The sequence below is a fragment of the Phalangium opilio genome, unplaced genomic scaffold (genome assembly GCF_054372755.1).
Source record: "Phalangium opilio isolate 3A_F unplaced genomic scaffold, DU_Popi_V2 ptg000002l_1, whole genome shotgun sequence".
Taxonomy (NCBI): Eukaryota; Metazoa; Arthropoda; class Arachnida; order Opiliones; family Phalangiidae; genus Phalangium; species Phalangium opilio.
Genome location: NW_028324144.1, coordinates 8,452,771 through 8,476,870, shown reverse-complemented (window position 1 = coordinate 8,476,870; position 24,100 = coordinate 8,452,771). Strand labels below are relative to the sequence as shown.

Sequence of the window (24,100 nt, the reverse complement as noted above, 5' to 3'; positions counted from 1 at the left end):
AAAACAAATACTTATTTCGAACAATAAGTTTTCAATTGGCATTCACAAAAAGCAGAAGAAATCTTCCACAACCGTTAAACGCAGAGCTCGCAAGAGAAAGGAAAGGATGTTCAAAGCAGTGATGCCAGGTGGGAAAAATGAAATTTCCCTTTCTCACCCTTAAAATTTCCCTTTTTGGACCAAAATTTCCCTAGTTCAGGGCTGCCAGATTCCGCGCCTAGAACCAAAAGTTTCACTAGTGCCACCGTGCGGAGAAAACGCGAAGCTTGACCTAGGGGAAACCTGTAGCATCAGCGGCAGTGTATTTGACGTTTAAACTTATAATTCAGTGCCAAATGAAAATTAGTTCTCGAAATTTCTTGCAATGAATGAACCACAATTTTCAGAAGAGAATATTTTCAAAAATTGTAAGTGTTGAAAACCTAATCACCCTAATATTAACCAGATTAGTTATGTAAACTCTTAAGCCTTGGTCATAACATGAGTATAAAAATTGGTAATACTGTTTTGTTTTGTTTAGTACCTGTTGCTCTCTCTCTTGTCAAAATTGCTACGAGTATTACACATATTTTCCAAAAAGATCCTACTGAAAAAATTCAAAAAGCTCTTCAGTCAAACTTTAAGGCAAATTAATTCACACAGTATGGAATTACAAACGGAAAAAAAACACTTTTTTCTTTAAAAGTCTAATTTAAAAGTACCGAAGATTGGTTTTGAAGTCAACCCTTCTTATCCATTCTTGGGGTGTTCCCCTGACGGTCTAGTCAACCATAATTTGGTCGAAATGAAGTGTCCAGTCATTGGTGAAAAAGGAAACTTGGAAACAGTCCTCAAGAAAACTCCTTACGTAATCAAGAAGGACGGAACATTTTCTTTGAAACCCTAACAAATGTATTATGGGCAAGTGCAACTTAGACTTATTTTAAAAGGTTTTTTTGCTTATTTTAATTACTACATTCCAAATTATTTGAAATGGAATAAAAAGGACGGAATGTAAAGGCGCAAATAAGGCTGTGATATTTTTAAGTTCCTTAAAATCTCAGAATCTTACAAATTTATTAAATAAAATTGTTTTACAAAATTTCAGGGCTCATTATTTATTTGCATTTTTTTTCACGGGTTTTAACAAGCTTGGGAACTGCGTAAGAGTTAATTTAAAATGATTTGAGGTCTGAACTTTACTTATTCCAAACAAAGCTGATAGAGCGGTGAATGAAATCAAATGCTAAGTTTTGGTTTCATGAGTGTCAAAAATACCCTATCTCGAGACTCGTAGTTTCCCCCATTCTTGGCCCTCTCTACCTTTTTTGTCCATGAAAAAGGGGTATGAATTTACTGTTAATATTTTTAATGATCGCATCAAATAGACCAGTACTTTGTAATCCTGTTAATGAAATTATAGAGGTGGCATTCAATATTCCATTAGAAGCATTAACATAACATGTATGATTTTCCAAGGTGTTGACCATAAAGCATTTACAGGGTTGCCACGGAATATTCAAAACCAAATTCCATGACTTTTCCAGGTTTTCCAATGTATTTTTCACACCAAAACGATTAAGAAACATTTTTCACCAAATTATTAAGAAACATTTTAACTATAAATAACAGTCTGAGAGATTTCTTTAGAGAGCATTAACTTTACAAAAACAATTCTAGACATTTTTTAGGATTGCTCTAGAGTTTTCTGTGTTAAGAGAAGATGAGAAACTTTCATTACTCTTTCAATAAAGACTTATCCCCAGAAATTTTACCTACTAAAATAAAATTCCCTGACTTTTCCCTAACCTTTTTGGCTCATTTTCAAATTCCCTGACTTTTCCAGGTTTTCCAGGTTCTCCCTGACCCGTGGCAACCCTGATTTATCATTGGGGTTTGGAGTGGTGCATTTGTCGGTCGTAGTTTCCTCGGTAGTTTGTTGAACAGCATCAATCCCCAATCTTTCAGCTAGAATTTCTGCGTCTGCTGGTCCATTTATTTCAGCATGCAAAGTTGGAGATTGTGAGAGCTGATTCCGTTTTTCAGTCTTTCCAATCTCCCATTAGCCTTGAACTTTTGTTGATCATGTTTCCTTAACGGGAGTTTTTTGGAAGGAACAGCCAAGGGTCTAAGTCTCGGAGGGTAACTTAACTTATCTACAATAATAATTCTTATTATAATTGGTTTTAAATTAATATTATACGCTTAAAACATACCTGAATGTTCATATTTCGGTTGAAGGCGGTAATCTTCTTTGAGCAATTCAATTTAATTAACTTTAATTAAACCATGAGTATGTTGATTGCGTTTGTCATTAATCATGGTATCGCCAGGATTAAGTTACATTTAAACACCTGATTAAACTATCCAATGCCGACTCAATTTATAAATTGAGTCGGCATTGAACTATCTAATCATCGATCATCTGTTAAGCCTTGGACCTTGCAATAGGACAACAAACTAATATTTATGACATCTCATGTTGCCCTCTATTGAATCTCTCAACAACTATCGTTAAATTTATTACTTAAATAATATAATTTTTTTTCAATATAATAATCATATTAGCTAATTATAATTATTTACCTTTAAATGAGTATGTTTCATTGTTGATTTAAATCACATTGCAAAAAATTATTGGCGAGCGCAGGCAGTCTACGGAAAATTCTCTCTACTCTCTCTCCTCTCCCACTTACAAAATCCAGCTGCAGCTGGTTGGCACGCGCCGGGAAGGGGAGGGTGGGTGGGTAGGGGATCCACATCCTTCTACCCGCTCGCTTCTACCTCTCTCTACTCTACAGTCTAACTTAACTCGGGTTTTGTACTAAGCGAGCGTGGGTCAGTTGGTTGAGTCACGGATTCAGGCGCCTTCACTGGCGTCTAGTATGGATCGGCACATCGCAGGTTCGAGGCCCCGCACCGACGGAAAAATAATTTCAATTGAAATAAAATACGTTACGCCACCTATGAGGTGTAACGTGAACTACGGGTGAATTTCGAGTTGAAAATTCGCGGGAAATTTAAAATTCGAAATGTTCATTTATGACAAAATTCATCAGGTCACAACATTTCCAGCCAGCCGACCAGCAGAGGGCGGAACAATAGTTTTCCAGCTCTAAAGAGCGGCAAAACTAAAAAGGGGAAGGTTTGGTTTTGTAAAATTCTATTTGAAAGGGGTTACCAAGATCAGAGACCCAGACAAGGCCCAGGCCCGTCGTGCTTCAGATAGAGATAAAGGTCGCTAAATGTATATGGTGGATACTACCTGACCAGCAGATCATCCCCTCTCACTACACAAATAAAAGCATAGTTATCGAGCATCGATCCAAGTACCGGAAAACTCGGCGACACATATTGTTTGACAGCTGAAGCCCGAATTTATTTTAAAATAAACTTGTGGGAACTGGAACAATTTCAAATCTTAAAATTTGTTATATTTTCTCAAAATAATTATATAATCCTACTATTTTAATATTTTTATATTTTTTGATAAAATAACGTAACAATTATTTTATTTACCTTAGTTAAAACACAGTCAAATCAGTAATAAGACCTATCTGACACTCAAAACCCAATTATTTATGAGTTTAAATTAAAGCTTTTGTTTGTTCTGTTTTTAAGGATAACAGAACTAAGATATTTAAACTGCTTTCGAATCGCATGGAACAGAACGGAATTTACTTCGAACACTTTAGCCGTAAAATTCATTACAAATTCGTGAAAGGACTTGGAGCACTGTTTCTCTCGGATAAGGAAATACCTTACGTTCTGCACAACGTTCAAAATTGGTTGAAGAAATTGGATAGGAAAAGATACACTGGAAAAGAGGTTATTGCAGAAACCTATGGATATTTTCTTTTCAACAAACGACTTCCTCGCATCATCCTCGACAGAGTGGATTACTTGTGAGTTAGAATTAAACACGCACTATTTTATCTACAAAATTCATTTAGTGGCAATGGGATATTTTTTCTTGAAAAAGTCACGCTATAGGATCTGGTGCCTTAAAACAGACTTCGATAGTTCCTGTAACGCTAAAAATTTGCAAAAATGTGCAAAATTATATGAACACTCTGCATGTGTTCCCGTTTCATTTCGACCAAAAATCCCTATATTACTCGATGATTCTCGCAAATCCTGAAACCATTTACATGTTAATTCAAATATTAGTTAATTAAGAAAAGCAATGATTCTCTATTGGAAGTATCAAATTTTATCTCTATTTTACCTGAGTTTTGTAGGTGCAAACTACAACTATTCTGCTTATTCCCATTTTGTACCGTAGTTTTTCTTGTCATTCGATTTTAGTGTAAATTTGATACAAAAAAATGTTTTCACTAAAGTACCGTAAACCTGATGGAGTTAAGATTTAGAACCATTATTATTCCAAAATAATATAAAAATAATTTCAATTATGTTTCAGAATTTTGAGGTATGCCGAAACGAGACAACTCGAACCAAGGAGAAGATATGTAGCTTGGTATACCAGATACATTATGATTGATGAAAAGATTCAGCTTCAGAAAGTTGGACCGCTCTCGCTTGAATTTCTATCCCAAGTTTTTGTAATCATTGCATGGGGACTGACTTTGTCAACGGTGGTGGTGTTTTGCGAAATCATAAACTCGACTTGCTTGTCGAAGCCGATGAAGACAGTCCCACGCCTCTTCGAACATCGATAAAAATGCTGCCTTGTAGGTGGAGTGCGTAGTGGTTAACGCAGCGAGAGAGTTCCGGGTTCAATGCTGGCTGGTGCGACACCGGGTACAAATCCTTCTGCGTAGAGTTTGCAGGTTATGTGACCACTTCTTAAAGGAATTTTCCCCCGCTATGTTACCAGTTTCTCTTATCCATCAAAACTTGCCGAGATTAATGGTAAAGCTAGTATATTGAGCAGGCGGCTAGCTGTAGCATAGCAGCTCGCCACCATCCTTCTATGCGTTGTAAAGAGACCCACCTGCATATAAGGCGTATGCTTAGTTTCGACACCCCTTTGTATGTAAAAATGCCTAGATTACTATTTGAGTTCTATGGGCGTATCCCGAATCACCATACTTTCACTATTAATAGAACCCCTCTAGCTCTATTCCATAACCAGGATCAATTTTAGAAATTTCAATTTCTACATATTTTAATCGCAAAATAATTTAAGAATCTGGACATAAGTTTATAGTGAGTGAAAGTTATCTAAAAAACTTTAAATCTAAGCTTTGTCTATGAAGGAATGTCTACACTATTAACTTGATTTCATTAATTTAAATTGTTGTGTCCACAGACGGTTATTAAATTTTGCCGCTTTCCCTCAATAATTGTTAAAACTTCAGTCGCCGTCTAAAATCTCGCCTGCGTCAAACATATCCGCGATTTCACATCAAGATAAAAAAGTAATAATGCTGTAAAATAATCAGCCTTTCCGTGTAGAAGGTGCAAATAAAACCAATGCGTATTTGCCGTTCTTATCCGCATAAGTCAATTTTTTTCGAAAATATAAAAGCCTTTTATACATGGGGGGGGGGGGGTATTTGAGTCTCACTTAGGGAATAAAGCTGCATTGACAGACTACAGAGGCGTGAAAACTTATTGTCACTTCAAAGCGTTAGTACTTGATGCGGTTACTATACCTGAGAAAGTAGGAAACTAGAGGTTAGAGACACTGGCTGTTTTTAGCGTCCCGACAAGCTAAAAGCTATAGAGCCGACGGTCGCGTAATTATGCGTTACCAAATCGTAACGACAACACAAAAACAAGTATTTTTAACAGTTATAGGTTTTTTATACTGTACTGCCAACCCTGGAATATGTCTTGAATTTGTGAGTGTGATTCGGCAGAGTGAATTTAGCTCATAAAAATAATTGACCTAAATTTTTTACCGTAATTGCAACCTTTAGTGCCGTTTCATATTTTTGCTGAACATTCACTATTTTATCCTAAAATTTTGAATTTCGCGCCTATTTAAGTACTTTAAAGATAATTTTTACTTAAGTCTGAAAAGTAAACCTGGAGTTTTACCAACGGCTTCAGTAGTTTTAATCTTAATTATGTAGTTTATTTTAAAGTTGAGTTTGTATCCATTTAAATGTTTATTTTTGGTTTAATTTCACGTTAATTAGGACTGTGATTCGGAAGTGTTCATTTAGCTTATAAAATGAGTTTCAAAACACTATTCACCTAGATTTCAATTTTAGTGGAGCTTGTTTTAACTGCCGTAGCGAAAACACATAGAATTTTAAGACATCTTTCCTGTAGTATTTTGAAATTGAATTTTTCGCATTTTCATTTCAGTCAATTTCAATGCCTTAATAATAGACTCAACCAATAAATAAACAAGTTGGCTTGGATTCGTCTCCATCTAAGGGATAGGATCACGTGACTAACAAAGTATTTCCATCCGTCGTTGAGCGACGAAAATAAATCTCTTATTTTTCTGATTGGATTAGAATCAGACTATTGGGGTAAAACAGGTTCTGCGCATGGCAAAATCAAGCCAATCAGGCTATCCCTTTCTCGCCTCAAAACCCGAGAACGAGACCTGAGCCGTTATAAAAATTGAAACCATTCGTTGGTTGGGTCTATTTGGATAGATATGCCATTTTTTACTTCAAATTGGAAGTGCCAACGAACATGAATGTAGTGTTAACTCGTGAATCCCAGGGTCAAAATAAGTCCGTACTTTTAGCATGAAACGAAACGGACTATTTTAGACTGGAAATGAGGTTTTTTTTTTTATAATATTTGAAGAGGAAAGACACTATAAAGATTATATTACATAGACGAACTAAAATACGACTTAAGCCTTGGCCGTAAAGACCGTCGAAAAACTTACATCAAATGATAAAAGAAAATTATTAACTGTAATTATTTACTTAATTACTTTCTTAGACGAAAACTCGAACTGATAACGAAGTATCTGTAATTAAGGGTGCTAAATAAACTCAGATGATAGTGCCAGTTTATTTTCTGTCACGAACTTGAATGTGGTAACGGATCTTGACTGAATTCGTTTCTAGCCACACTTTTTTTCGTGTACCCTCCACAGATGACACACTATGGTCACAATAGGTAGTCTGGTTTTTACATAACCACACCTAGCTTACTAGTTACTGGAATCTTCTTCTTCAGAAATCTTGCGTGATTGGCTGGACGCTGTGGGAGACCTAAGCGCTCAGTCTTGAACAAAAGCACAGTTTTTTCCGGGATGAAAGTATACTCCTAGATTAAACCAGGGGTTTTAAAATTTTATGAAAAAGAAAGGTTTCACCCTTAAATTAACGTAATTATTTTATTGGCTATTCACTTTTTATTGAATCTTTTGGTTAGATCGTATGGATGACATCAAAGAAAATTATGACATTTTAACATTGTTGTTTGTAAAAGTAAAACAAAACTTCTCGAAGTGGCTAATTCACAGTTTTAAGAGGAATTTTTTTACACCTTCATAATCTTTCAATTTTTTAACCTTTTGTTTTTTATCGGTTATTTCTTTGGCATGATTGTTTAATATAGGCTAAATCATTATAGCGCCTAGCACTCAGGTAAATAAGGATTTTTTTAAACCAGTCCTTGGGACCAGTGACCCCCTTGATTCATAAATAATGAACTGGACCTTGGACTTGTCTCCCCCCCACTTAGTTTTCCTACATATTTTCAATTAATAAATTGGTCCCGAGGACCAGAAACCACAGGTACTTCTTGTATTCAGAAACTGGTTCAAGTATTAAATAAATGGGTGTTCGACAGAGTAAGTGTGCTATTTCCCAGACTGGCGCCACATAGTTACGCGTTACTGCCATGTGTCAAAAATTCCCACGTATTTTACCTCGAACATAATTGCGAAAAAGCGAGAAATCACTACATAATTTCTATAATGAAAATGTATGGTACAATCCAACTTGAGAAGGGATAAATATTCCCGATGAAAACGTGTTTTTTACAATGTTAAACTCTACTCCTTCTAAAGGTGCGATTAGATACAGTTATTATCCACAACACTAGAAACAATAATGATGAAACGTTTGGTTTTTTGGCGTCACATGAAAAACAAAGTAATTTAGTTACATGCATTTACTTCTACATAGAGTCAAGCTTGATTCCCCCAATATTTTGCCATTTTTTTTTGGACCCGAGAAGCAGTTTAATGTTCGGGAGAGAGTGGTCAACAATCAACGCAGTTAAAACGCTGGTAATGACTCATTGGCCAAACTCGACTTGATTTCAACCTTCCAAAGGCAAGTGCAGTTTAGTTCTTCTGGCTGTATTCATGTGCAATTAATCTCAAACCAAGAGCGTCGATAGAGCGCAACTATAGCAAATAGCTATAGTTGCTTTAAAACCGTCATCGAAATATACACAGAAAAAAAAGTGTTTAGGTTTGCAACATCTGAACATGTTTTAAAGTTAAACATTGGTGTGAGGTAATGTTTAATGCTTCAATGTTGATGTCTAATTACATCTCTGTTTCTCTATAGGGGTCCTTAAAATGTGTTCCAAATAGAAACACTTCTTATTTTATCACGTTTAAGAGGTAAACACAGAATAATCTTAACACTAAGCTAAACATCAACGCTTGCCAGGTGTTATTAATTGTAACATGTTTTTAATACGTTGCTATATGGTTTAATTTTTTTAAATCTTTATTTTATGAAGAATTATAATATTTTAGAAAAACAATTAAAAGGTGAAGGTATATTTTATCACAAGGTGAATAATCTAACACATTGTGGCTATATTAATCAGACATGGGCGCTCTCCTCTCCTTTTGGAGCGAAATGAGCGTTTTGAGAGGAGATAATCAGAAATTATACTATTGTGAGTGGAGGGTGAGTGGGAGTGGTAGGCCTTAAACAAAACTATAGGCAAAAAATGAGTGCAACGTTATAATATCATGAAACATTGGAGTGAACCTCTTGGCCAATTCGAAACACAAATTTTAAAAGAGCGCGAGTTTTTACGGGCGGCGTAGAAGGGGTGTAAAAGGGGGTGAGTTTGAAAGGCATACGTTTAGCAATGGCTCGTGAGTGTGAGAGGTGAGTGGGACGAAAAATGTTTTGGGAATTTAACGACATCTAAATTTCCAGTTCTGCAAGCCTCGAAAAACGGTGTTTCTCCAAACATGTCAGTCGTTTCAACTTTAGCTCCCTTTTCCACAAAGAATTTGACGACAACTAAATTTCCTTTTTTGCAAGCCTCGAAAAACGGTGTTTCTCCAAGCATGTCAGTCGTTTCAACTTTAGCTCCCTTTTCCACAAAGAATTTAATGACATCTAAATTTCCAGTTCTGCAAGCCCAAAAAATTGGTGTTCGTCCAAATATGTTAGCCGTTTCAACTTTAGCTCCCTTTTCTACTAATAATTTGATGACATCTAAATTTCCACTAACGCAAGCGAAAAATAGCGGTGTTTGTCCTATGTTGTCAGTCGTTTCAACTTTAGCTCCCTTTTCCAATAAGAATTTAACGACATCTAAATTTCCACTAACGCAAGCGAAAAATAGCGGTGTTATTCCAAATCTGTCCGTCGTGTCAATTTTACCTCCCTTTTCTACTAAAAGCTTGACGATCTCTAAATTTCCATTACTGGAAGCCGCTAGTAAGTTCCAGACATGGGCGCTCTCCTCTCCTTTTGGAGCGAAATGAGCGTTTTGAGAGGAGATAATCAGAAATTATACTATTGTGAGTGGAGGGTGAGTGGGAGTGGTAGGCCTTAAACAAAACTATAGGCAAAAAATGAGTGCAACGTTATAATATCATGAAACATTGGAGTGAACCTCTTGGCCAATTCGAAACACAAATTTTAAAAGAGCGCGAGTTTTTACGGGCGGCGTAGAAGGGGTGTAAAAGGGGGTGAGTTTGAAAGGCATACGTTTAGCAATGGCTCGTGAGTGTGAGAGGTGAGTGGGACGAAAAATGTTTGGGAGAGGGGGTTCTCTCCTTTAAGCTACGCTTTTGGAGAGGAGAGAAAATCACAAGTTGGGAAAACCAAAATATTACCTCTCCGAGTCAAGACGACTACTTACAAACTTATTTACACAGATATGGAAATGTTTCTTAAGTTAAAATTTATGAAATATTAAGCAGTATACAAAGCATAGCAAATATACTGTAAATCAGACGACATTTTACATCCAATAATGATATACTTGTACACATTAAAATCATCCGATGGGGGAAAAACGGGAAATGAAGACAAAAAACTTTGGAGGGATATTACCTTAACGTGTTTGTAAAGGCCCAATTTTCTACTCCTCAACTGTATGCCCTCTATGTTCAAAGCCATACTCACAACAGGGTTGCCATGTAAACACTATCCTCTCGTTTCACCTCAACGATTTTCTTAGTTTTGTCAACATGACTGTTAACGTTACATAACACTACGCGTTTTACGTCACGTTATCCAAAAAGCCGACTATTTTCTTTGAAGACCGCGCTAGCTCAGCGCTGAACACCCGACGTCAAAGTTCATAAACAAAATCCGGTTACATAGGACACTGTTCACAGCGCTGGGGTCTGCTGAACGCGGCCCAGATATCCACCATGATTATAAAATTTAAGCCTAATTATTTAAAAGTGTATTTAACTTTCGGCTCACTCTGAACCGTTATTGTCTCTGCATTACAGAAACGAAAACCAAGCGTTTACTTTTTGGTTCACTAGGCCTATTGACAAATAAAAGTTCATTTGACCAACATAGTAGCGTTGTGCTTGTATTCACTTTAGAAAGGATTATGCTATAAACAGATCTAGTATAGCTTAAGTAATATATAAACATCCATTTTAAATAATAATATTTAAAAAAATCCTTGGAATATCAAAATGAAATAGAGCTTTAAAGCTACAAAAGTACTAAATGCATCATAATTACGAAAAATATTTCCACATATTCACTTTATATTAAGGATAAAGGGGATATTATGGTTCTGTAGGATTTCTTTACACATCAAAACAAAACGAACTTCTAACGCAGCGCACTACTGTAACAACGGACGGACACACACAGACAAAAACATAGGCTGCTTTTTAACTCTTTCCGTATTAATTTTGAATTGAGAAACAAGATTATCTTAAATATTATAATAAATATAATTAATATTTAACATTTTCTTCGTTAGTTATTCGCCTTATTGAACGTTACATCGTTTTAAAAAAGAACAATTAAACATTCTTGAGAGACTTGACTAATATTGGCGTTTGAAATGAAGCATACGCCGGTTGCTTCGCCTTACTAAAATAGGTAGTATATAAGGGTTTCGAATCGCAACTATGGATAAGAACAGCGCAATTGCGTGAACCTTTGGTGGAAGCCCCACCTTATGGAGGCCGGACGTTTCTCGTAACCCTGGCCGATCGCCGCGTATGTCTTAACCTTAACGATGATGATGGAGTAGAAGCCAGGTGTGCAGACTGGTGTCCATGTGGGATGGACCAAAACAATGACCAGAAGATGGTGGTGTGTAGAAACCAGTGTGTACAGATTGGTGTCCATGTGGGATGGACAAAGACTAGAAGATGGTGGGGATCTCATTAAAAGCCAGTGTGTACAGACTGGTGTAAATGTGGGATGTTCAAAGACCACAAGAGGGTGGTGATTAGAAGCCAGTGTGTACAGACTGGTGTCCATGTGGGATGGACAAAGAGCAGCAGATGATTGTGATTAGAAGCCAGTGTGTACAGACTGGTGTCCATGTGGGATGGACAAAGACCAGAGGCTGGTGATGTTAGACAGGCAATGGAGTAATAGCCTGTAAGTGTAATACAATTTCCGAAATTTCCGGAAATTGAGAACACGTTTGCTCCGATTTGCAAACTGCGAACGCGGTCACGTGGGTGTAACAACAGACAGACAGACACACAGACACACAGACAGACACACAGACACGTCGAAATTAGAACCTCTCCGTGACATACGTCACTCGGAGAGGTAAAAAACTTTCCACTGTTACTGGATGGGGGTTAGGGAGACTAGGGAGGGAAATAGAGAAACATGACTGCGCTTTGAAATAGTAACGGGGGTTTATTTGTAAGCCAAGGCGAAGGTTAGTGATTCATTGAGGTGGAGACACGGCTCTCTAGGTTTGAACATGCTGTAAACACAAATTGTATTTGACAGGCTACAGTCACGTAGCCTAGTGAAATACGAATGCTTATTGGCTGAGCCAAAACGTTGAGATTTTCGAGGAACGTTGCTAGGCTGGTAGTGTGGGAAACGCTGGTATACAAGATTCAATAGAATAAACGAAGTGTGAGAGTTAAGCTGAAAGTTTAGGAAAGAAAATTATGACACTGACAGTTTCCGCAGCTCTCACCCGTGGTGTGCCTTGACGCGCTCTCTTTTTTTATTGGATGGTACTTAATAAACTTAGTTTTAAATGCCAAAATTAGAAAATAAATCTAGAAACAAAGTTCGCTTTAGTGTAGGACCTTATCGAAACCAAGGTAGAACTTGAGGGGCATCGTCTTCAGGTAAGCTAATCGTTCAAGAATCACTGATTTCCGGACGTTTCTGGACAAAATAAGTAGTCGGTGCTTTACACTACAAGTTCTGATTCTGATTCAACAAATAATGAAGCTCAAAAGCAGAAGTTATAAAAAGTATATATATTTTATGTTGCAATGAGTGTTGCCACAATTATTACAGTGACACGGAAGTTGTGCTAGGCCTAGGTTTTAATCGAATTTATCTTAACGGTAATTTATCTTAATTGAGAATAAGATGAGATATAATAAAACTATGAAATAAAATGAGTATAGTGAGAGGAGTGGAAAACTTAATCTTAATTGAGATGAGAGGAGGTTTAATAAAACTACGAGAGAAAATGAGCGGTGAGAGGAGTGAAACATGTTCAATTTTATCTTAATTGAGATGAGAGGAGGTTTATTAAAACTACGAGATAAAATGAGCAGTGAGAGGAGTGAAAAACCTTTAGTCTTGAATTAAATACTGGTGAGAGGCGTGAAAGTTACAATGATGTTTTGTTAGGGAAAGGAGTGGAGCTTCCCAGTTTTGTGGGTATACATTTGGGAAAGGAGCGAGGTTTACTGGAAAGGCCTACTATGGAAAACCTCTTGGAGTGAGCTACTCGTTCCCCGCTAAAAAACTTTGAGGAGTGGGAGTGGGAGAGGCGGATGGTTCGCCCATGTCTGAGCCCTACTTCTACCATAAGTTTATGAGATATTTTCCATATGTATGACATTACCTATCTCCTTCCAAATGCTAGAGACTTACAGCTCGAGCTAGTTCGAGAACGACAAGCGAGAAATCACCACACTCGGTTAGTTTTGCAGTCCATCTTCCAATTTAGTCTGTACTAAGCCTTTGACAGCACCTCACCAGGCGTCGCTTCACCTCGAATCTATGACCTACGTCACTTCATGACAAGCTCCAGTTTGTAACCAGTGACAAACGTATGCTACGTATCTTATGAATTTAATATGTTTCTACTAAATGCTTAATTCATAATCCTCCATGTGCGCTTTACTACATGTATATATTTAAACCATAGCTATATCTAGTTGGCTATGTTTAAACAATAGAGAGCTTTCAGATGGGTACGTCACACCCTCCCAAGTCTTACCGCTGTTCTGGTAGCCATATTGGGTGGTCTCAGCTTCATTCCTGCTTTAAACCCACCAATATGGCGTCGTAAATTATGTCACGAGACTCAGCTCCTCCTCCAATTGAAAGCTCTCTATATAGTTGCTAAGCAATCCCTTTGGGCTTACGAAGGTCTACGGCGCGGTAGGTTTCGGTTATGATTCTAGGCGACGAACCAGAAGGCAATGTGTCCTCTGATTGATTTTAGAGATCTCGTTCGCACGTTCATTCCAAAAACAACCAAAGTGACGTGCTGAGCTTTCTAGGAAAATTTCAAGGTAGAGAGTACCCCCTCGGAAAGAGCGTACGTACGTATTTGAAGAGTGAAGGAAGGAGGGGGAGTGAATCTTGGCTTTTACCATCTGTAGAAGGGTCGACCCTTTGGGCAGGCGTTAGACTCTTATCTATATATATATTCGTCCCTAGCAGCAACCCTTTTTAATTGGCATTTCGTTCTCAAGAGCTCTTACGCGCCATTTTCTCCTTTTTATTAGTGGTAGAGAATAGGAGCTCCTCGCAGTTAGCAAGGTGTAAGGGAATGGGCGTAGGACTCGACTTCTCTTTGGGGCGCTAAAAACCCAGGCCCCTTACACGGAAGCCTCGCTGCAAAATTGTGTGAATTAAATGGCAGTTTTACCATCGTTTTCTACATCTATACATAAAAGCAGAAGTGAGATGAGACTATACAGTACTGAGCTAACGAAATTCTTCGCTTGGCGAAAGTGAATATTCTTGATAACACACCAACGGTTGGCCCTCTGGTAGCGGTTTCTGAATTTTCCCTCTAAAATGTGAGACGCTCGTGGCGGTAGACGGCCGATCTAGATTCAAGCACCCGCGTCCGTGTTCCGCCGCTTTAGGTTGAGGGGAAGGGGGTAGGAAATTTTTTGGAACTCGACCAATTTTTTTATCTCTAGTGTAGTCGCGATGGAGCGGCATAAAACCCTCAAATTTGTTCACTAGTGCCAGGATCTACTACCAATGCTAGAGCTCTTTACTTCTAGTCTCATTACGTCTGATAAAAGTGAAAATCCTGACTGAGTGATAACAAGTTTTTATAAAAAAATTTGGTTCATGACTTCAAAATATGTTATTTTGCTAATTTAGGCTTTTGAAAAATAGTGGTTTGCTCATTTCATTCTCCCTTAGAAGTATGACTTACATAATGGTCGTAAACAGAAGCGTGTTATTTGATTTTGCGCGTTTGATTAAACTGTATGATTCAAATTTACAAAGGTAAAGCACTTTCTATTTGAAATATACACTGTTTTCACCTTTTTTTAAAATAAAGAACGGTCAGTATTCTTTTCTAGTACTTTTTTAAATATTGATAGAACAGTGTGAAACATTTTACTGGTGTAGTAATTCCACATGGTTCCTGTTCCAGATGAAAAGACATGGTATTTTCTGAAAATTTAAAGGACTTTATACATCCCAGATATAAGCAGCCCCCATCGGCAGGTTTCAAATCCCAGCCGTTAGATAGAATCTCCTTGCAGCACGGAATTAACTCACTAAAAGTATTACTAATGAAGTATAAAGTTTTTATTCGTAATTACAAGCAATGGTATAAGAAAGTCGACGCGTAAGTTTATAGTACTTGGTTATTGCTACAGTTTTCGAGGCTTGCACCATATAAGGGCGTCCGGCCTAATTTATCCGCGTGTCTAACTTGCGCTCCATTTTCTACTAAGAATTTGAAGACCTCTAAACGCCTGTTAGCGGAAGCCTCTAACAAAGGCGTTCTTCCAGAATTGTCCGCTGTTTCAACTTTAGCTCCATTTTCTACTAAGAATTTAACCACATCTGAATTTCCAGATCTGGAAGCCGCTAATAACGGTATTTCACCCAGTTTGTCCGCCACTTCAATTCTGGCTCCCTTTTCTACTAGGAATTTCACCACATCTAAATTTCCCTTTTTGCAAGCCTCGAAAAACGGTGTTTGTCCAAATTTGTCAGTCTTTTCAACTTTAGCTCCCTTTTCTACTAAGAATTTAATGACATCTAAATCTCCACTTCTGCAAGCCCAAAAAAATGGTGTTTGTCCAAATATGTTAACCGTTTCAACTTTAGCTCCCTTTTCTACTAAGAATTTGACGACATCTAAATTTCCACTAACGCAAGCATAAAAAAACGGTGTTTGTCCAAATATGTTAACCGTTTCAACTTTAGCTCCCTTTTCTACTAAGAATTTGACGACATCTAAATTTCCACTAACGCAAGCATAAAAAAACGGTGTTTGTCTAAATCTGTCAGCCATTTCAACTTTAGCTCCCTTTTCTACTAAGAATTTAACGACATCTAAATTTCCTCTTACGCAAGCCTCTAAAAACGGTGTTTGTCCAATTTTGTCCGCCATTTCAATTTTAGATCCCTTTTCTTCTAAGAATTTAACCACATCTAAATGTCCAAATCTGGAAGCCTCCAATAACGGTGTTTCTCCGTGGCGGTTCGTTGTTTCAATTTTAGCTCCCTTTTCTACTAAGAATTTAACCACATCTAAACGTCCTAATCTGGAAGCCGCTAGTAACGGTGTTTCTCCCCGTTTGTCCGCCACTTCAATTCTGGCTCCCTTTTCTACTAAGAATTTAACCACATCTAAATGCCCAGGTCTGGAAGCCGCTAATAACGGTGTTTTTCCGTCATAGTCCGCTCTTTCAATTTCAGCTCCGTTTTCTACCAGGAATTTCACGACGTCGAAATGTCCGCCTTCTGAAGCCGCGAATAAAGGTGTTTCTCCATCATTGCCCGCCCTTTCAACTTTAGCTCCCTTTTCCACTAAGAATTTAACCACATCTAAATGTCCAAATCTGGAAGCCTCCGATAACGGTGTTTCTCCGTGGCGGTTCGCTGTTTCCATTTTAGCTCCCTTTTCTACTAAGAATTTAACCACGTATAAATGTCCAAATCTGGAAGCCGCTAGTAACGGTATTTCTCCCCGTTTGTCCGCCACTTCAATTCTGTCTCCCTTTTCTACTAAGAATTTAACCACATCTAAATTTCCATTTTTGCAAGCCGCTAAAAACGTTGTTTTTCCGTCATTGTCCACTCTTCCAATTTCAGCTCCGTTTTCTACTAGGAATTTGACGACATCTAAATTTCCTTTTTTGCAAGCCTCGAAAAACGGTGTTTCTCCAAATTTGTCAGTCTTTTCAACTTTAGCTCCCTTTTCCACAAAGAATTTAACGACATCTAAATTTCCTTTTTTGCAAGCCTCGAAAAACGGTGTTTCTCCAAACATGTCAGTCGCTTCAACTTTAGCTCCCTTTTCCACAAAGAATTTAACGACATCTAAATTTCCAGTTCTGCAAGCCCAAAAAAACGGTGTTCGTCCAAATTTGTTAGCCGTTTCAACTTTAGCTCCCTTTTCTACTAATAATTTGATGACATCTAAATTTCCACCAACGCAAGCGAAAAAAAGCGGTGTTTTTCCTAGGTTGTCAGTCGTTTCAACTTTAGCTCCTTTTTCTAATAAGAATCTAACGACATCTAAATTTCCAGTCCTGCAAGTCCAAAATAACGGTGTTATTCCAAATCTGTCCGTCGTGCCAATTTTAGCTCCCTTTTCTACTAAAAGCTTGACGATCTCTAAATGTTCATTTCTGGAGGCCGCTAATAACGGTGTTTCTCCCTGTTTGTCCGCCACTTCAATTCTGGCTCCCTTTTCTACTAAGAATTTAACCACATCTAAATGTCCAAATCTGGAAGCCGCTAATAACGGTGTTTTTCCGTCATTGTCCGCTCTTTCAATTTCTGCTCCGTTTTCTACCAGGAATTTCACGACGTCGAAATGTTCGCCTTCTGAAGCCGCGAATAAAGGCGTTTGTCCAAATTCCTCCGCCCTATCAACTTTAGCTCCCTTTTCCACTAAGAATTTAACCACATCTAAATGTCCAAATCTGGAAGCCGCTAATAACGGTATTTTTCCGTCATTGTCCGCTCTTTCAATTTCAGCTCCGTTTTCTACTAGGAATTTCACGACGTCGAAATGTCCGCCTTCTGAAGCGGCGAATAACGGCGTTTGTCCATCATTGTCGGCTGCTTCAACATTCGCTCCTTTTTCTAGCAACAATTTGACCATGTCTAAATACCCTTAGACTCAGAAATAGAGGAGTGCGTCCATCTTTGTCGCTCTTGTTGACGTCTTCCCCATTGGACAATAAGATATTTATCGAATCTTGGAAGCCATTAGAGAAAGTGTCGTTTATAATTGACAACCATACTATTAACCACAAAACCTTCATTGCATCTAAAGGCAACCTTTGCAAAGTGGCACACTTCGGATGGCGATACCTGCGTTAGAATTGTGAAACCATGCGTTATTTAATGATTCCCATTATGATAGTAAGGTTAAAAATGCCCTTGATTCCATTAGAGGACCTAACCTGGCTGAACACTATTGGGGCTCAAATAATTAACCAAACCTAACCTGGCCTATTGGGGTTCAAAAATATTAACTTTACGCTGACCAGACCTAACGTAACAAAACCTGACCTAAAACTATTGGGATTCAAATAATTAACCAAACCTAACCTATTATTATCCATCTGACTTAGTTCTAGTTCATATAACCCAGCCTACACCATAATAAACAACTCGTTTTTCGCATCCCTGTTTTTCTGCTCTTGAGAGAACTGCTGTAACGGTACGCCACGTTTACTGCTCTTATTATTTTTAACATTTCATTGGATATTTTAATTCTTACCTTTATCCCAAAACTACGAAATTATTCCCAACTGCTTGACACACGACTTGTCTCTATAATTCCAGCGGTGTTTGTGCCAAATTTCTTCGCGATTAACTACATATATATATGTTTATATCAGATAAAGGGTAAAACGACACTGAAACGTTCAACGTGGCAATCATAGCTTAATTTTAAAGGAAAAACGCGTCCCTTCATTTGAAAGAGTGTATCCAACAACGAATAGTTTAAATTGGCGCATATGTATTCGTCTACAATATTAAAACTTAACGTTTGTATGTTACTTTGATTTTTCCTTACGAGTTTCTATACAATTCTTCGGATTGTTACGAAACTTTGGTGAGTTGTTGAGCGCAAGTCCTTCAAGGTTTTGCAAGTCCTTTGGTTCACTTACTCAAGCTTGGGACGGAGGTGAACCCCTAGCCATTAAGCCTCTATAAAGGTCGTCCTATTCCAGATGCGTAACATTTTAGCTTTATGAATAACCCCCCCCCCCACGGTTTCTACTCCCTTAAAAATATCCCGGGAAACGCTGGGAAGACGATACCAACAATCAGGAGAAAATAGCAGGAGTGGCTCTATGTAGCTTTGACCTGTGCAAGGCGTTCCAAAACCAACGAAAACACTCGCGATATAGATAGCCGGAGAAAATAGCTCAGCAACAATTACATGAATTCGAGGTTGTTACGTAAAATTATACGGGATGAAGTTAATATTACAACCAGCTGTCTTGTTCGTGGTCAGCTTGTACCACGTGACGGGTCCCCGGCTTAGCTTCATCACACTGAAGCCTAACGCGCGTACGCTCTTGTTGGTATCCACTTTAATATTGTTAGTGAATATTCATTACTTATTGTGGTCTTTCATTTTGATAAAACGAAAAATTAAACGATGAGTTTTTCCTTTAATTGATAAGATACGAAGAATTACTGAAAACTAAATACTAGGAAATTTTTAATATATCGAAAGAGTTGCGTATATCATATAATATTTCCAAGGATTGAAACGAGATACGTTTATAAGGGAATATGACCGGTCTCAATCGAACTGAAAAGGGAGTATGACTTATGCAACGTTGAACGAATTCATTATGAAACCAGGGACATTAGATGATTTAAGAGGGACTCGAAGGAGGCCCAGCATTTTTGGGACGTCCTTAACGTGATTAGCGAATATTCCCCATCTAACCCTAACCCCTATCGGCAATCTGCAGAATCAAGAATAAGGGAGGGAAGAAAAAACTTAACCCTACATTGAACTTGAATGAAAAGATATTTTGTTCATACGCTGTTATAGATATCACAAACATATTGATTGGAAAATATTCATCCACAAGCAGCGCAGAACCTGTAAACATGGTAATTCGCAATAGAGAATTTCGATGGAACTAAGAGGGTAAGACACGGGGGTAAAACTTTTGACTTTTACCTCGCTTTTTGGCGCAAGCGCTGTAGTCTTTTTGTATCATGAGACTGCGCCGACGGAAATGTATAAACCCCATGTATGTCCTGACTTTTTGGTACTAAATCCTCAGCAATCAACTCATAAACCTCGTCTTGACATGGGACAAAATTCCACAAGCGCACCAAGGTTAAAAAGTTTATAGTAGTAGTCCTCCTCTTGACTCGGAGAGGTAAGATTTTGGGTTTTCCAACTTGTTATCAGATGAACTTGGGCGCGTTCGTTTACTTAACCAGAAAGATCGGGTAGAACGCGCTTTTGCCGCTCCTTGCTCCCAGCTACATGTCATAGCCTTGGAGATTTTATCCAGAGAGAATTTATAATTGGGAGTGGAAGCTCTTGCCCTTGACAGTGCTAAATACAATGTAGCTCAAACAAGTAGGCTGCGACGCTAAAACTGGCCAGGTAAATTCCCGGTCACATGACTCTCCTTTAATTTTAAATTTTGCCCTCAATCACTGTGGGTTGTACAATTACCCAATAAGGGTTCGCGATTTCTAGTGCGACTGGCGCCATTTGGAGTTATTTTAAGTCGGACGTTTCCCTTTCCCTAAAAAGGTAGTGTCCATCTCCTCTAGAGACCCTCCCGTAACATTCTAGACCCACCCTAGAGAGAGGGGCCACAAAAAATAGTACCGGAAATAGACCTGGCCAGTTTTGTTGATCACGTGATTTTTGAGCTACATAATATTCCTCAGTTTCCACTCCCTATTATAAATTCTCTCTGTTTTATCCTAGGAAGCGCTAAAAGCCCTTTTATAAAATAAATTTTTTTCCTACCTCTTCCTGACGTAATTTCCATTAAATTTTCCAAGGGTCCCCTCACAAGTCAAATTTTATTTTCCTTTAGGCTCGTTTTCGAACCCCACGGTGTTTTCAAAACCGAATTTAGCTTCGTCCCTTAGCTCGTAAGTAACGTGTTATGCTCTGGTTATACCAACAAGATCACTATTTATATATTTATATTTCCACCGAAAGGTGGCTACATTCACTGATACCAACCAAAAATAGCGTTTTCTGTCATTTTTACACAGCTACAGATGGCTACTTTCAGAATCAAGCTTTACTAATACAAAGTTGTATCATAGCCGCTGAACTGTGTTCTTTTGGAGTTCTATACCTATAAAGTTGATTCAAAGGAGTCAATAGATATAATTGTTTCAATCTTTTATTTTTAAGTTGATTTGTCAGTTCGTTTGTTAGGGTCACTCAAGTTCAATGGGGATTTTTGGGAATGTGAGGGTAGGACTTGATTGCCGTTGATGGGGGTCGTTATAGGTTGATATCGTAAATAAACCGATGTCGATAGAGGTACCGATATCGAAATTTTACCAGAACCGTTACCGATTTTAACCGATTATTTTACCCAATGAAACCGATTATCAACCGACTTTTACCGATAAATCGGTAAAAAGCCTTAAAATAACATCGAACTGATTTATCGGTAAAAATCGTTAAAATAACCTCGAACCGATTAATCTGTAAAAATCGTTAAAATTACCTCAAACCGATTAATCGGAAAAATAGCAGCAACCCTTTTTAATTGGCATTTCGTTCTCAAGAGCTCTTACGCCCCATTTTCTCCTTTTTATTAGTGGTAGAGAATGGGAGCTCCTCGCAGTTAGCAAGGTATAAGGGAATGGGCGTAGGACTCGACTTCTCTTTGCGCTAAAAACCCAGGCCCCTTACACGGAAGCCTTGCTGCAAAATTGTGAGAATTAAATGGCAGTGTTTTCATCGTTTTCTACATCTATACATAAAAGCAGAAGTGAAATGAGACTAGAAGTAAAGAGCTCTAGCATTGGTAATAGATCCTGGCACTAGTGAACAAATTTGAGGATTTTATGCCGCTTCCATCGCGCCTACACTAGAGAGAAAAAAAATTGGTCGAGTTCCAAAACAATTTCCTACCCCCTTCCGCCTTCCCCTCAACCTAAAGCCGCGGAACACGGACGCGGGTGCTTGAATCTAGTTCGGCCGTCTACCGCCACGAGCGTCTCACATTTTGGAGGGAAAATTCAGAAACCGCTACCAGAGGGCCAACCTTTGGTGTGTTATCAAGAATATTCACTTTCGCCGAGTGAAGAATTTGGTTAGCTCAATACTTCTAGTCTCATCTTACTTCTGATAAAAGTGAAAATCCTGACTGAGTGATAACAAGTTTTTATAAACATTTTGTTCATGACTTCAAATTATGTTATTTTGCTAATTAAAGCTTTTGAAAAATAGTGGTTTGCTCATTTCATTCTCCCTTAGAAGTACGATTTACATAATGCTCGTAAACAGAAGCGTGTTATTTGATTTTGCGCGTTTGATTAAACTGTATATGGTACAAATTTACAAAGGCAAAGCATTTTCTATTTGAAATATACACTAGTTTTCACCTTTTTTAAAAAAGGAAAAGTCATTATTCTTTTCTGGTAAATATTGATAGAACTACAGTGTGAAACACTTTTACAGGTGTAGTAATTCCACATGGTTCCTGTTCCAGATGAAAAGACATGGTATTTTCTGAAAATTTAAAGGACTTTACATCCCAGATATAAGCAGGCCCCATCGGCAGGTTTCAAATCCCAGCCGTTAGACAGAATCTCCTTGCAGCACGAAACTCACTAAAAGTATTACTAATGAAGTATAAAGTTTTTATTCGTAATTACAAGCAATGATAAGAAAAAGGACGCGTAAGTTTATTGCTACAGTTTTCAAGGCTTGCACCATTAAAACAACTTCTTTTAGCATGATTCATAGATGTAATACCAATAAAAAACATAAGAATTCAATAACGGTAAACCAAAAGTAAATTGAATTGAAACCATAAAAATAAAACCAAAAATTGAAAACTGCACTGCACGTTAATAAAAGTATTAAATGGTATAGTGTGTTGTAAGTAATTATATCTGAAAGCTAATGATTTTCGACAAGTCATGACGTGGTATTACATTCTCCTTGGTCATTTCGGACACTCAATTGCAACTTCAGTTCCTCTATTTTTTCTCGCATTTGCTTAATCTCATCATTTTTCTGCGCAATAAGCGACTGGAATTGGGCTTCCGCTTCGTCTTTATTCTTAGAACGAGCTATTTTTGCTTTGTGCTCCGATAACATATTTTTAATTTCTTCGTTTTCTATCGCGTTCAAATCGAGTTGGTCAATCGCGCCAATACCGGCACCATTATCGAGTAAGAATCGAACAACTTCCAAATGTCCAAAGCGTATAGCCTCCGATAAGGGCGTTCGGCCTAATTTATCCGCGTGTCTAACTTGCGCTCCATTTTCCACTAAGAATTTGACGACATCTAAACGCCCGTTAGCTGAAGCTTCTAACAATGGCGTTCTTCTAGAATTGCCCGCTGTTTCAATTTGAGCTCCATTTTCTACTAAGAATTTAACCACATCTGAATTTCCAGATCTGGAAGCCGCTAATAACGGTATTTCACCCAGTTTGTCCGCCACTTTAATTCTGGCTCCCTTTTCTACTAGGAAATTGAGGACATCTAAATTTCCAGTTCTGCAAGCCTCGAAAAACGGTGTTTCTCCAAACATGTCAGTCGTTTCAACTTTAGCTCCCTTTTCCACAAAGAATTTGACGACAACTAAATTTCCTTTTTTGCAAGCCTCGAAAAACGGTGTTTCTCCAAGCATGTCAGTCGTTTCAACTTTAGCTCCCTTTTCCACAAAGAATTTAATGACATCTAAATTTCCAGTTCTGCAAGCCCAAAAAATTGGTGTTCGTCCAAATATGTTAGCCGTTTCAACTTTAGCTCCCTTTTCTACTAATAATTTGATGACATCTAAATTTCCACTAACGCAAGCAAAAAATAGCGGTGTTTGTCCTATGTTGTCAGTCGTTTCAACTTTAGCTCCCTTTTCCAATAAGAATTTAACGACATCTAAATTTCCACTAACGCAAGCGAAAAATAGCGGTGTTATTCCAAATCTGTCCGTCGTGTCAATTTTAGCTCCCTTTTCTACTAAAAGCTTGACGATCTCTAAATTTCCATTACTGGAAGCCGCTAGTAAGTTCCAGACATGGGCGCTCTCCTCTCCTTTTGGAGCGAAATGAGCGTTTTGAGAGGAGATAATCAGAAATTATACTATTGTGAGTGGAGGGTGAGTGGGAGTGGTAGGCCTTAAACAAAACTATAGGCAAAAAATGAGTGCAACGTTATAATATCATGAAACATTGGAGTGAACCTCTTGGCCAATTCGAAACACAAATTTTAAAAGAGCGCGAGTTTTTACGGGCGGCGTAGAAGGGGTGTAAAAGGGGGTGAGTTTGAAAGGCATACGTTTAGCAATGGCTCGTGAGTGTGAGAGGTGAGTGGGACGAAAAATGTTTTGGGAGAGGGGGTTCTCTCCTTTAAGCTAC

General features: G+C 38.0%; 1 long non-coding RNA gene across 1 annotated transcript; it reads right to left on the bottom strand.

Annotated features, from left to right (window-relative positions):
* Positions 1–1,039: 1,039 nt before the first annotated feature.
* Positions 1,040–2,331, bottom strand: LOC149718636 (uncharacterized). The gene is made up of 2 exons (XR_016373805.1): positions 2,196–2,331; positions 1,040–2,135 (listed from the first exon to the last, which is right to left on the bottom strand). It is a non-coding gene; the product is annotated as an uncharacterized LOC149718636 (long non-coding RNA).
* Between the last annotated feature and the right edge of the window lie 21,769 nt (positions 2,332–24,100).